This window comes from Humulus lupulus, chromosome 2, assembly GCF_963169125.1.
Source record: "Humulus lupulus chromosome 2, drHumLupu1.1, whole genome shotgun sequence".
NCBI classification, from domain to species: Eukaryota; Viridiplantae; Streptophyta; class Magnoliopsida; order Rosales; family Cannabaceae; genus Humulus; species Humulus lupulus.
The window spans coordinates 253,393,388-253,408,607 of NC_084794.1; the positions used below are offsets into that span (position 1 = coordinate 253,393,388).

At 44.5% G+C, this 15,220-nt stretch overlaps 1 non-coding gene across 1 annotated transcript; it reads left to right on the plus strand.

The window, feature by feature from the left end:
• Nucleotides 1-2,341: 2,341 nt before the first annotated feature.
• Nucleotides 2,342-2,448, plus strand: LOC133820047 (small nucleolar RNA R71). The gene has a single exon (XR_009886481.1). It is a non-coding gene; the product is annotated as a small nucleolar RNA R71 (small nucleolar RNA).
• Nucleotides 2,449-15,220: the final 12,772 nt, after the last annotated feature.

Sequence of the window (15,220 nt, forward strand, 5' to 3'; positions counted from 1 at the left end):
TACGGGTTGCCGCATTCAACTTTCGGTAGTCTATACAAACTCGCTACCCGGTTTGCATTCTTTTTGGTACCATCTCATTTTCATCATTTTTTACCACTGTGATTCCCGACTTCTTTGGCACTACCTGGACAGGACTCACCCATTGACTGTCTGAAATTGGGTAAACAATACCCACACTAAGGAGCTTCAGTATCTCCTTTTTCACAACCTCCATCATAGGTGGATTCAATCTCCGTTGCGCCTCACGTGTTGGTTTAGACCCTTCTTCAAGTAAAATTCGGTGCATGCACATGGAAGGGCTAATCCCCTTAATATCCGCAATAGACCAACCAATGGATGTTTTATATTCTTGGAGTACTCTCATTAATTTTTCTTCTTGGACTTGATTAAGATCTCGTGCAATTATAACTGGAAGTGTCTTGTTCCTCCCCAAGTAAACATATTTGAGATGCTCCGGAAGTGGCTTCAATTCAAGTGTAGGAGCTTGAACAATTGATGGCTGCAATTTCTCATTGGAAATCGGCAAATTAAGAAATGCAACCTTCTTAAAAGTCTTGTCAAAACCACTATTGAGTGTGGTTATGACATCCTTGATCTCATGAGACAAATCTTCATCGGTCAACACAAGATGCTCTCTCAACGCAACCTCCAAACAATCTTCATTATGCAAATCTAAAACTCGTTGAGAAAGAATATCCAACACATCAAGAGAGTAAACAGCATGCACATCACTTGGATATCTCATAGCCTCAAAAATATTAAATCGAATTGTCTCCCCATCAAATTCCATGGTCAACGTACCATCATGCACATCAATCTTAGTTCTCGCAGTTGTCATGAATGACCTTCCCAACAAAATTGGAGTGGAGCATGGAATAGATTCATCTTCCATATCAAGAACATAAAAATCAGTCGGAAACACCAATTCATTTACTTGAACTAAAACATCTTCTATTACACCCCTGGGATAAGCATTCGACCTATCAGCAAGTTGAATAATCACCCTCGTTTCTTCAAGTGGACCGAGATTCAATGAAGCATAAATGGAGAATGGCATGACATTGATAGAGGCTCCCAAATCCAACATACACCGCTCAATTCTTTTATTACCAATAGTGCAAGGGATAGTAAAAGTACCGGGATCCTTACACTTTCGTGGGAGCTTCTTTTAAAGAACTGTGGAAACATTCTCCCCCACACTAACTTTTTCATTACCCCTCAACTTACGCTTATTAGTGCACAACTCTTTCAAAAACTTGGCATAGCGCGGCACTTGTTTAATAGCGTCAAGAAGAGGAATATTCACTTCTACCTTTCGGAATGTATCAAGAATCTCCTTGTCAACCTCTTCCTTTTTAGTCTTTTTTAGTCTGCTTGGGAATGGAGGTGGAATGACAAAAGTAGGCTTAGGGCTGAGTTGTGTAGGGGTGGTTGGCTTTGGAGGAACATCTTCTTTAACTGAGCAATCAACTTGTGGCTTGGATGAAAAATTACTAGGCATTGGAGGACTAGGTGGATCATATTGCGTCCCACTTCGCAAAGTTACTGCACTAGCATTCTCCTTGGGATTCATCTCAGGTTGTGAAGGCAATTTATTTGACAGATGAGCCTCCAACCGGTTATATGATGCTGCTAATTGTCCCACCTGATTCTCCAAACTTTTGATGGAAGCTTGGGTGGTTTGTTGAAATTGAAGAGTATTTGTCGCAAGTGCATTGATTAAATCCTCAATAGAAGGTTTGGCACTTGGTGGTGGAGCAGCTTGCGGTGGTTGTGATGGTCTAGGTACATAATTATTCTGAGACCTCTGTTGTGTAGTGAAACCAGGTGGTCTTGCTGCTGTTGGTTGTGGAGCTATTTGTTGTTGATTCCCATATCGAAGGTTTGGATGATCACGCTAGCAGGATTATAAGTTTGTGAAAATGGTTCATAATACATCTGACGTAATTGACCAGGGAAATTTCCTACAGCGTTAACACCCTCAGTTTCTCCCTCCACTAGAGTAGGGCACGTATCAGTAGGGTGCCCCACTACTTGACAGATTCCACATGGCCGCACCTGTTGGCCCAAAGCTAGTTGTTGTACCACTGCAGTTAATTGAGCCAATTGTTGACCCAGCTGATTAGCATTAGAGGTGCTCACTTCATTAGCTGATTTGGGCGGTGGAACAGGATCTTGACGAATGCCAAACTGTTGTGAGTTAGCAGCCATATTAGAAATCAAGCTCCTGGTTGCAGCAGGAGTCTTATCAACTAGTGCACCCCCACTGGCTGCATCAATCATACTCCTATCTAGTGATTGTAATTCTTCATAAAAGTACTGAATGAGGAGCTGTTCACTTATCTGATGATGAGGGCAGCTAGCACACAACCTCTTAAATCTCTCCCAATACTCATACAAAGACTCTCCTGTATACTGCCTTATACCACATATCTCTTTCCTGATGCTTCCAACTTTAGATGCCGGAAAGTATCGTTCTAGGAACATAGTCTTCATACCATTCCAAGTTTCAACAGTACCAGGTGGAAGATAGTACAACCACTCTTTAGCTGCATCCTTTAGGGAGAAAGGAAAAGCTCGCAGCTTAATTTGTTCCTCAGTCACTGCAGCGGGTTTCATACTAGAACAGACAATATGAAACTCCTTCAAATGTTTATTCGGATCCTCACCAGGCAGCCCATGGAAAGAAGGCAATAAGTGGATGAGGCCCGATTTGAGTTCAAAGTTTACATCCAACGGTGGATATTGAATGCATAGTGGTTGATGGTCAAGATTTGGCGCTACCAACTCTTTCAATGTCCTTTGCTGAGCCATTGTTCTATAAGATCGAACTGAATCGTCAGAATCAGATTCGTTGTCAGACGGTAATGGCACTTTAACAGGATTTTCTTGCGGAGCAAGACGTTGAAAGAGCGGATTATCGGTAATAATTCTTGAAGACCGAGAAGCTGACGATGACTCAAGATATTGTTTAAGCCGAGATAACCTTTCTTGAGTATCGTCTTCACCAGACATATACACCCGATAATTCCACAGTAAGAACTAATTAGTCACAAATAAATAAATTTGAATAATAAAGAGAATAACAATAGTCCCCGGCAACGGCGCCAAAAATTTGATGGCTGTCATATACCACACAAATTTAACAATAATTTTTCTTTCAATACTTTCAATTATTTCAGTATAATAGCAAGTACAGGTCGAACCCACGAGGACTATCGTTCACTTTATTATTCAAGAATTAACACTAAAACTTAAAAGGGGATTTTGATTTTTTTTTTGCAAAATTAAATAACATAAATTAGAAAGCAAAATAAAGATTTGGATTACGATATTAAAAAGCAGTTAAAGGTTAATCTCCACCCTCAACAATCATTCCTCATCATTAATAATAAATATTATTCAAATTTCTCAATTAAACTATTAACCCCGCAGATAACGCTGAAGCAGTCAATTATCCCAGTTTCCCTATTATAAGTAATCAAGGCGAAGCGCTCAATAATTAACTCTTTTAACTAAGCAATAAATCTATGAAGCATACAACCTATTTAACTTAGATAAAGCATTAAGTTCTATGGAAACAAGTTAATCTAGGCAATAAATTAATGAAGCATATAATTCATTTAACCTAGGTTCTATTTTTCATCACAATCAACAATTCTTTTGACTTAACTATCAATTGCAATTTATCACACACACTTAGAATCCTAAACTATTAGGTGAGTAGTAATTCTAAGATGACAATTGAACAATGTAAAACCTTAATTAGTTGGCCACCTAACAAGAAATCACAAAATTCATAACATTCAATTGGAAAAATAGAAACAATCTAATATTGAGAGAAATTGAAGAACAATATTCATTATCAATAATCAAGAATTCATGTCTTGGGTTTTGAATTAACCCTTAACCTAAAAAGAATCTACTCCATAATTGTAATCATAATCACAAACATAATTATAATTAAAATTAAAGAGATAAAGGGAAGAAAAGAAACTAGATGGATGAACAAGATTGTTGTTGCGTTGTAGTCTTCTCTCCAGCCCCTTCTGAGTCTCTTTTTCTCTCTAAACCGTCATCAAAACTCAATCTAAAATTAACCCTAATAATTATTTATAGTCTCAATTAAATTCTAATTAAAAAGAAACAAAAAATCTGAAAACGACGTCGCAAGCCGCGGCCTGAAAAATGCGAGCCGCGGCCTAGAACAAAACTGTGCCTAAATCTGTCCCTCAGGCAGCGGCCTGTCTGGAAGAAAAATTCTGAAAGTGCAATTTCCACTAAAAGGGCCGCGGCCTGAGTTTTATGAGCCGCGGCCTACCTCCAAATTCTTCAATTCTTCACCTTAGATAGTTTCCACGCTGCCACCGCTTCCACATTTCAATCCCGAAAGCTTTGAATACTCCTAAAACTTTATTTTAACTACACTTGCCATCAAAATGTCAGATTTATCATCATAAAACGCAACGTAGAAAATATGTTATAGAATCACAAAACTTAATTAAAACTATTAAAAATGCTATCATAACACCATCCAAGCATAGAAAAACTTAACAAATATTAGGACAAAAATGACCGTATCAGAGGAGTTGGCAAGGATAGCCGCAGAGGCGTAGGTGGCTCAACCCCCGCCTCCGCACGAAAACCAAGTCCCTCCTGCAAGGGACGTACATGTTCCTCCCCGTAGACCCCGTGAGCGCCCACGAAAAAGATGCTGCCACAAGGAGGCCGGCTCAACCTTTGGCACCAGCAGAGCCATCCGTTCCCCCTAGGCCTCAGAGAAATACTCGGGCAAGGGCCCCGGATAACCCGCCTGTGGAAGTACCTGCAGGAACTGAGAACAACCGAACCCCTGCAAAGGCTCGGACTCAAATACCTGGGAGCGCACCAAATGCGACCGACCCATCTCAGGCAAATTCTGGACCATTTAGGCCGCGACATGGATGGCAGCCACCGTCACCCATACGATTCCCTCCATCACCTATAAGATATCCTTCGCCCCCCCGCCGGAATGCTCAACTAGTTCGAGATCAGGGCGAAAGGCGTGCGGGAGGAAGACAAGGAAACGGGGAGGCTTTTCGGGAGTGGAGAGGCGCCCCATCTGAAAAAAGTCAAACATCTCGGTCTCGCAAGACAGAGACGAGGCGACATGGAAAGAATCCATCACGAAATAACCATGCGACAAGTTTTACCAGTGATGATTCTGGAGATACCAGGTCGGTCAGCAAGCATGACCGAGGTCGTAAGAATACTGGAAACCGCAGAAATCGTTCCGACCTGCGAGAGCACTTGAATCAAAGTCGGGGTAATAGTGACCCAATAAATCCAGACCTGAGGGATCGCTTTAATAGGCGTAGAGATCCCTTGCGAAGACACGAGCCTGGAATTATGATCGACGACAACAGATTCCAGACAGTACCCCTTGCGGATCCAGTCCAAGAAAGAATCGATCAGCTTGAAAAGGCCTTTAGGCTTTTGAAAAATGAGCAAGAAAATGATCGATATGAAGACTCTGACGAGGAGCTTGAACTGTTTGCTCCCCATATTTCCAATACTCCATTTCCTCAAGGGTTTCGGATCCCTCGCGTCCCAACGTTCGAAGGAAAGGCCGACCCGTACAGTCATCTGAGCACGTTCAACACCATAATGAGAGCCAGTAACGTGGGTTACGAGCTCAGATGCATGTTATTTCCAGCATCATTGACAGGACCAGCTAAAAGCTGGTTCCAAAAATATAAGAGACATTCAATAACCTCTTGGGAGCAGCTGTCTAAAGACTTTAAAAAGCAGTTCAAAGCCATGATGGGGGTTCGACCTGAGGCGTCAACCCTCACTAATGTTCGGAAACAACTAGGCGAAACATTAAAAAGTTACCTTACAAGGTTTAACTTGGAAGTCGCCCGAGCTCGGAATGTGGATGACAATGGACACTTAATGGCTGTCCAGGCCGGAGTAATGCCAAGAAGCGCCCTTTAGGACGATATGCAAAGAAAACCGGTGAGGTCCCTAACCGAGTTTAATAGACGAGCGCAGAGGTTTGTCAATGTAGAGGAAGCGAGGTCGACGCTTAATGTGACTTCCCAACCCGAAACTACAACGATAAACGTAAACTCTGCCTCAACCTCGGTGGACCCAATAGCTTCAAAGCCTGCTGTGGAAAACCCTTCCAAGAGAAAAAAGAACGAAGGAAGTAATCCCGAGGGCGAAGGAGGAAAGAAAAAGAAGGGGGAGAGATATTTCTCCGTGTATAGAGTATACACCGAGCTCAATGAGTCTCGGGAGAACATATACGTGGCTAATGAAAACCAGGTCCCCTTTAGGCGTCCGGACCCGATGAGAAATCAAAAATCCAAGAGGGACTCCAGTAAGTATTGCCGATTTCACAGAGACACCGGGCATACAACCGATGAATGTCGACAACTGAAGGACGAGATCGAAGGATTGATCTCGAGAGGTTACTTCCGGCAATATGTCAAAAACTAGAGTACTAGTCAGGCGGTCGCGAGCCAGAGAGTAGTTGCGCCTCCGATGGAACAAAATAATAATTCCCGAGCTCGGGAAGAAGATAGGCCCCCGCCGATAGATGGAGAGGATGTAATAACCATCTCAGGAGGGCCTCATCCCGCAGGAGTAGGAAGGAATGCCCAAAAGAGATACGTTAACGAGCTGAAAACTGGGGATGGGTCTCCTTATGAACCCGAACCTAGGGCTCCAAAAAGCCAGAGGATTGAAACACAACCAATAACCTTCACTGAGGAAGACGCGTCCCATGTCCAGTTTCCTCACCTTGATCCACTGGTCGTCACTCTCCAGCTGGCCAATAAATGGGTCCACCGAGTTCTCATAGACAATGGGAGCTCAGTCAAAATTCTCTATAAAGCAACCCACGAAAAGATGGGACTCTCCCTTCGCGACCTGAAAGCGTGTGCAACTACTTTATACGGATTTTCAGGAGAAGGGACCGCCTGCATGGGATCCATCGAGCTCCCCGTGACCTTGGGAGATTACCCAGTCTCGGCAACCAAGATGATGGAGTTCGTGGTAGTAGAGTTACCATCAGCCTACAATGTGCTGCTCGGGAGACCCGCCCTGGTCGGGCTGGGGGCAGTTTCATCAGTAAGGCATCTGGCCCTTAAGTTCCCGACCCCCAGCGAAGTCAAAACATTGAAGGGAGATCAATTAGCAGGGAGGGAATGCTACAGCATCTCCTTGAGAGGAAAGAAACTGACGAGCGCACAAGCACTTGCCATCGTTCAAAACAAAGACGGAACGGTCTTAGAGATTGACGAAGAGATTGATCCAAGGATTGAGGAGAAAGTTGACCTCGAACCTTTAGAGGAGCTCGAAGAAATTCAGCTCGAGGAAGCCGATCCCTCGAAAAAGGTGAAGGTCGGAAAACACCTCCAAGATGAGAGAAAATATCAATTAATTTGCTTTTTGAAGAAAAATCAGGATGTCTTCGCGTGGTCGCACTCGGACATGGTGGGAATAAGTCCGAGTATAGCAAGCCACGCACTGAATATAGACAAAAGCTTCCCCCCGAAGCAACAAAAGTGAAGACAGCTGGACGAAGATAGAAAAAAAGCACTAAAGGAGGAGGTTGGCAGGTTAAAGAAAAACCAATTCATTAGGGATGCCTTTTACCCTAACTGGGTAGCCAATCCGGTGTTGGTCCCAAAGCCCAATGGGACGTGGCGAACCTGTATTGACTACTCAGATCTCAACAAAGCTTGCCCGAAAGACTGTTTTCCGTTGCCAAGGATTGACCAGCTCGTGGATGCCACGGCGGGGCATGGCCTGATGTCCTTTATGGATGCCTATTCTGGATATAACCAGATTCCCATGCATGCCCCCGGCTAAGAACATACGAGCTTCATCACGGATAAGGGGCTATACTGCTATAATGTCATGCCATTCGGGCTCAAGAATGCTGGGGCCACATATCAGCGGCTCGTGAACATGATGTTTTCAGAGCAAATAGGAAACAACATGGAAGTTTATGTCGATGACATGCTTGTCAAATCTCAACTCAACAAGAACCATGTTGATGACCTCGAAGAGTGCTTCGGCGTACTCCAGAAATACAACATGAAGCTAAATCCTCAGAAGTGCACTTTTGGGGTGTCTTCAGGAAAATTTCTGGGCTTTATCGTGAACTCTCGTGGAATCGAGGCCAACCCCGACAAGATCAAGGCCCTAATTGACATGCCCTCACCTCGAAGGCACAAAGATGTCCAAAGTTTGACTAGCAGGATGGCAGCCCTAAGCAGATTCATCTCGAAATCTACGGACCGTGGTTTTCCATTTTTCAACCTATTGAGAGGAGGTAAGAAATTTGAATGGACGGAGGAGTGCGAGCTGGCCTTTCAGGAGCTCAAAAAGCACCTTGCGTAACCACCCATCCTGTCAAAAACTGAAACGGGAGAAACTCTGTACCTATACCTCTCAACCACCGAACACGCAATAAGCGTAGTGCTCGTTCGAGAGGAAGAGAAGGTACAAAGACCCGTTTACTACATCAGTAAAAGATTACTGGGGGCAGAGTCAAGATACCCCCTGATGGAGAAGCCGGCACTTAGTCTAATTCATTCATCTCGTAAGCTCTGCCCCTACTTCCAAGCGCATCCCATCCATGTGTTGACTGATCAACCACTTAGGCAAGTCTTGTCTAAGCCAGAAGCTTCAGGTCGACTTCTTAAATGGGCAGTTGAGCTCGGACAGTTCGAGATAACCTACCACCCAAGAACGACCATTAAGGCACAGGCGTTGGCGGATTTTATAGTGGAATGTACCGGCATAGCCGACGACGAGGTAATAACCCCGGCCCACGAGCTGTGGAAACTTTACGTCGACGGCTCGTCAAACGAAAATGGAGCGGGGGCAGGGGTCATTTTGGTTACCCCCGCAGGGAGCAGATTTCATTCTGCCTTGAGATTTGGTTTCGAAGCGTCGAATAATGAGGCTGAATACGAGGCTTTACTCGCGGGACTTCGTATAGCAAAGGAGCTCAAAGCTAGAGCTGTACATTGCTACAGTGATTCCCAGCTCGTGGTAAATCAAATCTTGGGAGAATACCAGGCTCGCGGCACGAGAATGGCAACTTATTTGGAGAAGGAAAAATTCGCATTGGAGTGTTTCGAATTTTATACAATCGAACAGGTTCCCCGCGAGCGGAACTCAAATGCAAATGCCTTAGCTCGGCTCGCCATATCCGCTGAAAATGAAGAACTGAACGTTGTGCCCATAGAACACCTATTGGCACATAGCATTAATGATCCAGAGGAGGAAGATGTGTGTATGATCGAAACAGAACTTACCTGGATGACCCCAATAGTTGAATATCTCAAGAACGGAGTCCTTCCAAGAGACCGGAACCAGGCTCAAAAATTGATGTATCAACTTCCCCGTTACACCATTTTGGACGGAAATCTATACAGGAGGGGATATTCCATGCCGTTACTTTGGTGGGTAACCCCGCCCGAAGCTAAGAAGATCATTGAAGAAATTCATGAAGGGTTTTGTGGAGATCACACCGGGGGGCATAGCCTGTCCAAGAAGATCATACGCCAAGGATATTTTTGGCCAACTATTAAAATGGATTCTTTCGAGTACGTGAAGAAATGCGACAAATGCCAGAGATTCACCATGATTCCCCGAGCTCCACCATCCGAGCTGACCATGTTGACTTCCCCATGGCCTTTCGCGGTATGGGGCATCGACCTCATAGGCTCTCTCCCGACTGGCAAAGGCGGAGTAAAATATGCTGTAGTCGCCATGGATTACTTCACGAAGTGGACGGAGGCTGAATTGTTGGCAACTATAACTTCAAAAAAGATCCTTGATTTCGTAGTAAAAAGCATCGTGTACCGATATGGGGTGCCGAGGAAGATTGTATCCAACAACGGAACCCAGTTCGATTGTGAATTGTTCACCAACTTTTGTGAAAAGAACGACATAATAAAGAGTTTTTCATCAGTAGCTCATCCTCAAGCGAATGGCCAGGTCGAGGCTGTGAACAAAACTCTCAAAAGTTCTCTGAAGAAGAAGTTGGAGGAAGCAAAGGGACGTTGGCCCGAAGAATTGCCCCAAGTCCTATGGGGTTATAGAACCATAGCTCGAACATCAACGGGGCACACCCCGTTCTCTCTAGCATACGGATGCGAGGCTATGTTGCCTATTGAGGTCGAAATCCCAACGATCTGAACTCAAATTTACGACCAAGACTCAAACCACACTCATCTCGAAGAAACCTTAGACTTGATTGAAGAAAAGAGAAACGAGGCTCAGCTAAGGAACGCTGCCTACCAGCAACGAGCTACTAGATATTTCAACAAAAGGGTTCGAGATCGAAGATTCGGTGTGGGAGATCTGGTGTTAAGACGCATATTTTTGGCAACGCGAGATCTGCCAGCTGGAGTGCTCGGGCCGAATTGGGAAGGACCGTACCAGATAGAGTCAGTCATTCGGCCCGGTGTGTACAATCTTGCGAGATTAAACGGGAGCCTAGTACCGCGAGCATGGAATGGCGAACACCTTAGACCTTACTATCAGTAGTGTAGGAAGTGTGTTGCTTATAACCATGATTGATTGTCTGTAGTAGTTTGTCTGCTTTTGAATTCCATCAAATAAAGATCTATTTCGTTCAATATGTTATCTCTTTTTATTTTTGCAATCTCTCTTAATTTAATAACCTATGGTCACACTCATAGGATATTAAGGGGGCATTATTGGTATATATACCATTGAAATAAAAAATAAAAATAAAAAAACATAAAAGTATTTGGATATAACCAGATACACGAGCTTAGATAGTTTGGACATAACCGAATTATCAAAAACATAAAAGTATTTGGACATAACCAGATACGCGAGCTTAGATAGTTTGGACATAATCGATTTATCAAAAACATAAAAGTATTTGGATATAACCAGATACGCGAGCTTAGATAGTTTGGACATAACCGAATTATCAAAAACATAAAAGTATTTGGACATAACCAGATACGCGAGCTTAGATAGTTTGGACAACCGAATTATCAAAAACATAAAAGTATTTGGATGTAACCAGATACGCGAGCTTAGATAGTTTGGACAACCAAATTATCAAAAGATAATAACGTTTGGATTTAACCAGATGAGCAAACTTAATAGGTTTGGAACAAACCAGCTAAAACTAATCGACGAGTTGGAATTTAAACCTACTCCGAAATAAGTCGAGATCGAGGCTGGAATATCTTAAAGAAAAATAGTTTCGAACTCATAACCTCGGGGAGATAACCGAGGATGAGGAAAAGTAACTAAGCAATAAGATATAACTAAACCATTCACATTACATACCATACAAGTACTTTCGAGTTCATGGTTAAAGTAATATCCAACCTTGATGAATAACGAGATCGGAAGCGGATAATTCGAACAAACAATGCGTGGATGCATCAAGTTTCGAGCCTAAATCCCAACTATGTTTGTATGAAGAAATAAACATAAAAAACTCATTCATATAAAATATGCAAAATATTTTGAGCCAAGAAATGTAAAGCATATGTAAGTTTATATAAAAAAAAAATTGTATCAGCCCTACGGGCATAAATAAAAATAGTTACAAACAATAGAGGGACGCAGCCCCGAGGTAAGAATCAAGAAGGAGCAGTTCCCTTGGCTTTTCCGGTGTCAACGCACTAGGCCCCCCAGGGCGAATAGCATGACTATCCTTCTCAGCAGCCTCTCGAGCGGCTTCACTCGCCTCAAGACGGGCACTCCACCGCTCTACATACTTGGCCTCGAGAGGACCCAGGAAGCTGGTATCGAGGTCGGCATTGTCAACCCAAATTTTGTACATGGCCTGGTCTACCGCCTTCTCCTTCTGCTCTTTGAACTCGTTCAGGAGGCGGGCCTTCTCGCCTTCCATGATGTCGAAAGTAGCAGCTTTCTCCTCTTTGAGCTTAGCGTTAGCCTTCTCCAGCTCGGCAAGACGATTCTTCGCCTGTTCAAGCTCGGCTTTCGTCTTCTCCAGCTCCGCGAGACGGGTCTTCACTTTCTCAAGTTTGGTCTTCGAGTCCTTGAGTTCATCAACCATCTTAAGCTGGAGATCCCTCGACTCTTGGGCCAGAGACATACTCGTGTGCACTTCGTTGGTCAGCTTATAATTAAGCTGTGCTGAAACGACAAGGGCCTGAAATACAAAGAATGAATTAGATCGCGAGCAGAGGCGCAAACAGTTAAAAGAGAGTTGCGAAGGCTACCGCGGCAGTGAGTTCAATACTCTTATCATAAAGAGTATTACAGTCCGAGGCCTTGTGCACGAGGTCCAAATGGTCGGCACCGATGCCAGAAAAACTCTGACCCACTCGAGAGAGGACGTCCGAGCCAAGCACAGCCCCTTGGGTCCCAGCGGCGCCGTCAAGCACGAACTCCTCAATATGAGGTCAGATTGTCGGCAGTTGAACCTTGGAGATGGAAGGTTTCTTCGGGGGCCGGCCGACTGTTATTTGAGTGTCGGTCGGAGGAAGCGAGACGGGCGCGGTTGAACCAGACGCATCAACCTAGACAATCGGCTCCTCGATTGTGCTCGCAGTAGCCTAAGCCGTTGGGGTCTTCTCGAGGCATCTGGGGACCTTTGATGGTCGGTCGGACCTCCGCGAGGCTCTCAGGCGTTTACTCTTCTGAGGTCCAGCTCCCTCATCACTAAAAAGCACAGCGTCGAGATCGAGATCCATGGCACCTGCACAGTTCCAATCGAAGTTAGACATAATGATAATAAGCTTGGAAAATAAAAAAAATAAATAAAAAAACCAAGTAAAGAAAGACCTAACTGGAACTCTCCCCCGAACTAAAGCTCGGGGTCCATGAAATTCCCCCATCTTCAGAAGAGGCGGGGGGAGTACCTTCCCTATAGGTGGACGTCAACCTCGAAAGGTCCCTATAATCGTTGGTCCCATATTGGACAGCTATCCCGTTCCACACCTTGTCTGAAGTATACATGGTGTCATACTTCCCGAGCCAACTATCAAACCTATGAACTCGATCGTCTACCCAAGTCCATATGTAGAAGTGGTATCTATCATACGGGCATGAAACTAAACTATCGGGTTTATGCTTTAATAAGGCGGGGGACCACATTCTCGAGGTAAGGATGGCTTTACCTTTATCCGAGTCTGAACTCGAGGCTTCATCATTAGCTTCATTCCCCGATGGTGGACTCCTTCGGCGAGCTGGGGGTGGAGACCTCACCTCTCTCCTCGGGGGGAGGATACCTGTGGGCAAAGGCACCTGCTCCCAATGATCATACTTCTTGTTGGACCAGTCTGAGGTGGACTGGCCATCTCCCAAGAGCCCGCAAGCTCGAAGCTTACTCTCATGTAAGAGGTACGAGAGAGAACTCTGGCCATAAGGAAGTTGGAGCAGGGTCTCTCTATGCTCCTTCATCGTGACGTCGGGAGTAGGGCGTTGAAAATTGGCTGGAAAATAAGACACCTTTTAACTAAGTACAAACCAAAACCCGAGCACAGAGATAAAGAAAACTGGAATACTTACGAATCCGCCTGAATGAGTAGCATCGAGACGGGGACAGGCCGTCTGTCCAGAAGAAGGCTTTTTTGAAATCAGGTGGATGATTAGGGAGATCTTCAAAGACCTTTTTCTCTTTGGGATAGCTCGAAAGGTAGTAAAAACCACCTCCTCCCCGAGCTCGGGAGGGGTTGCTTTTCAGACAAAAGAGATATAAAATCTCCTGAGGTGAAGGTCGTTCCCACTTCAGCTCGTGGTATAACGACCTTAGGGCTGACAGGGCCCTGTAAGAATTGGTGTTGAGCTGGAACGGGGCCAACCCAACAAAGTCCGTGAAGTCCTTGAAGAAAGACTTCAAAGGCAGTAGAGCTCCTGCCTTCATGTGTTCCTGGCTCTAAGCCGCATACCTTAGCTTAATGTCAGGGTTTCCAGTCCCTGGAGCATGGCAACTTCGTTCATTAGAGGTCGGAGCTCGACACTTCAAGGAACTTGACAACCTGAGGCCATGGAGGGCCTGAATGTCAGTTATCTGACTTGTCGAGGTAATCGAGCTCCAATAGTGCTCGGCCTCGAAGATTTCTTTCCTCGGCTGCGAGGAAGAAGGCTCCCCCATCAATGAAAATTGGAGTTCTCCTAGACTATACGCGACGGTAACCTTCAATGCGGGGTCGAGGGGGATCGACCTAGGCCCTGAATTGGACTCTGGATAAAGGGCCTCTCGAAGAGTTCTCCTCTTCTTCTCTATGACCTCGTCTATTTGGCGGTGATAATGAGCTCGAATATCCTCCTGCTTGCGTGCAAGCTCGTACTCACGAATCCGACGTTGATTTCGAGCGAACAGCGACTCTGGGCTCGGGATTTTTGGCGAATAAGGAATTGCCAGCAACGATCCCCACCGTCTTTCCAGATTCTGTGACATCTAGCGAGAAAGAAAAAATGGTGAGGGCCATGCATGCAAGAATTACGAGCTTGACAGGTTAAGCTCGGAGTTTAGGAACAAAACAAGCTCGATACTAAGACCCTTATTAAAGATTCAGAACGTGCGTTCCACGAGAAAGGGAGGAGAGTGGACAATTTTTTGAAAATCTCGAAAATCAGGGGAGAAAGAGTGGTGGATGACCAGAAAAGGTAACCTTGGGTATCGTGCATTTGTCAAGGCCAAGGTTTTATACCCGATATCTTGGTGTACAAGAAACGTCTTTTAAAATTTTTAAATCCAGAAAACAGAGATCTTGCTCAAACATCAAAACTGGGTATGAACCAGTGATGTAAACCCAGTATGGAAACTTAAAACATAAAAGCCTATCGGATAAAAATTCCCTAACGTATTGTACTAAGAAAATAAACTAGTACATTCACAGAGATAACGAGAACAGTATGAACAAAAACTGGGATAAGGGAAAACAAAGATTGGACACTTACACAATAATGGTGATTGCAGAGAAATTGCTGACTGAAGGAGAGGCTGCAAATATGAGCTCACGGACTCGAACCAACCGGAGGTCCTTTGTTTTTTCGGCTGAGAGAACATGCACAAGAAAGAAGTTCTCTGGGATGGCCTCTGGTTTCGTCCCTTCCCTTTTTTGTTTCTGATGCGTGTAAAATAAGAGGAAGAAGAAGACCTTGAATTTATAAAGGGAAAAAAGTGATAAAAAGGATTAATCTAGGCCACTGGCCAGAATCCTCATGAAATCCAACTGTCAGGGGTCGATGA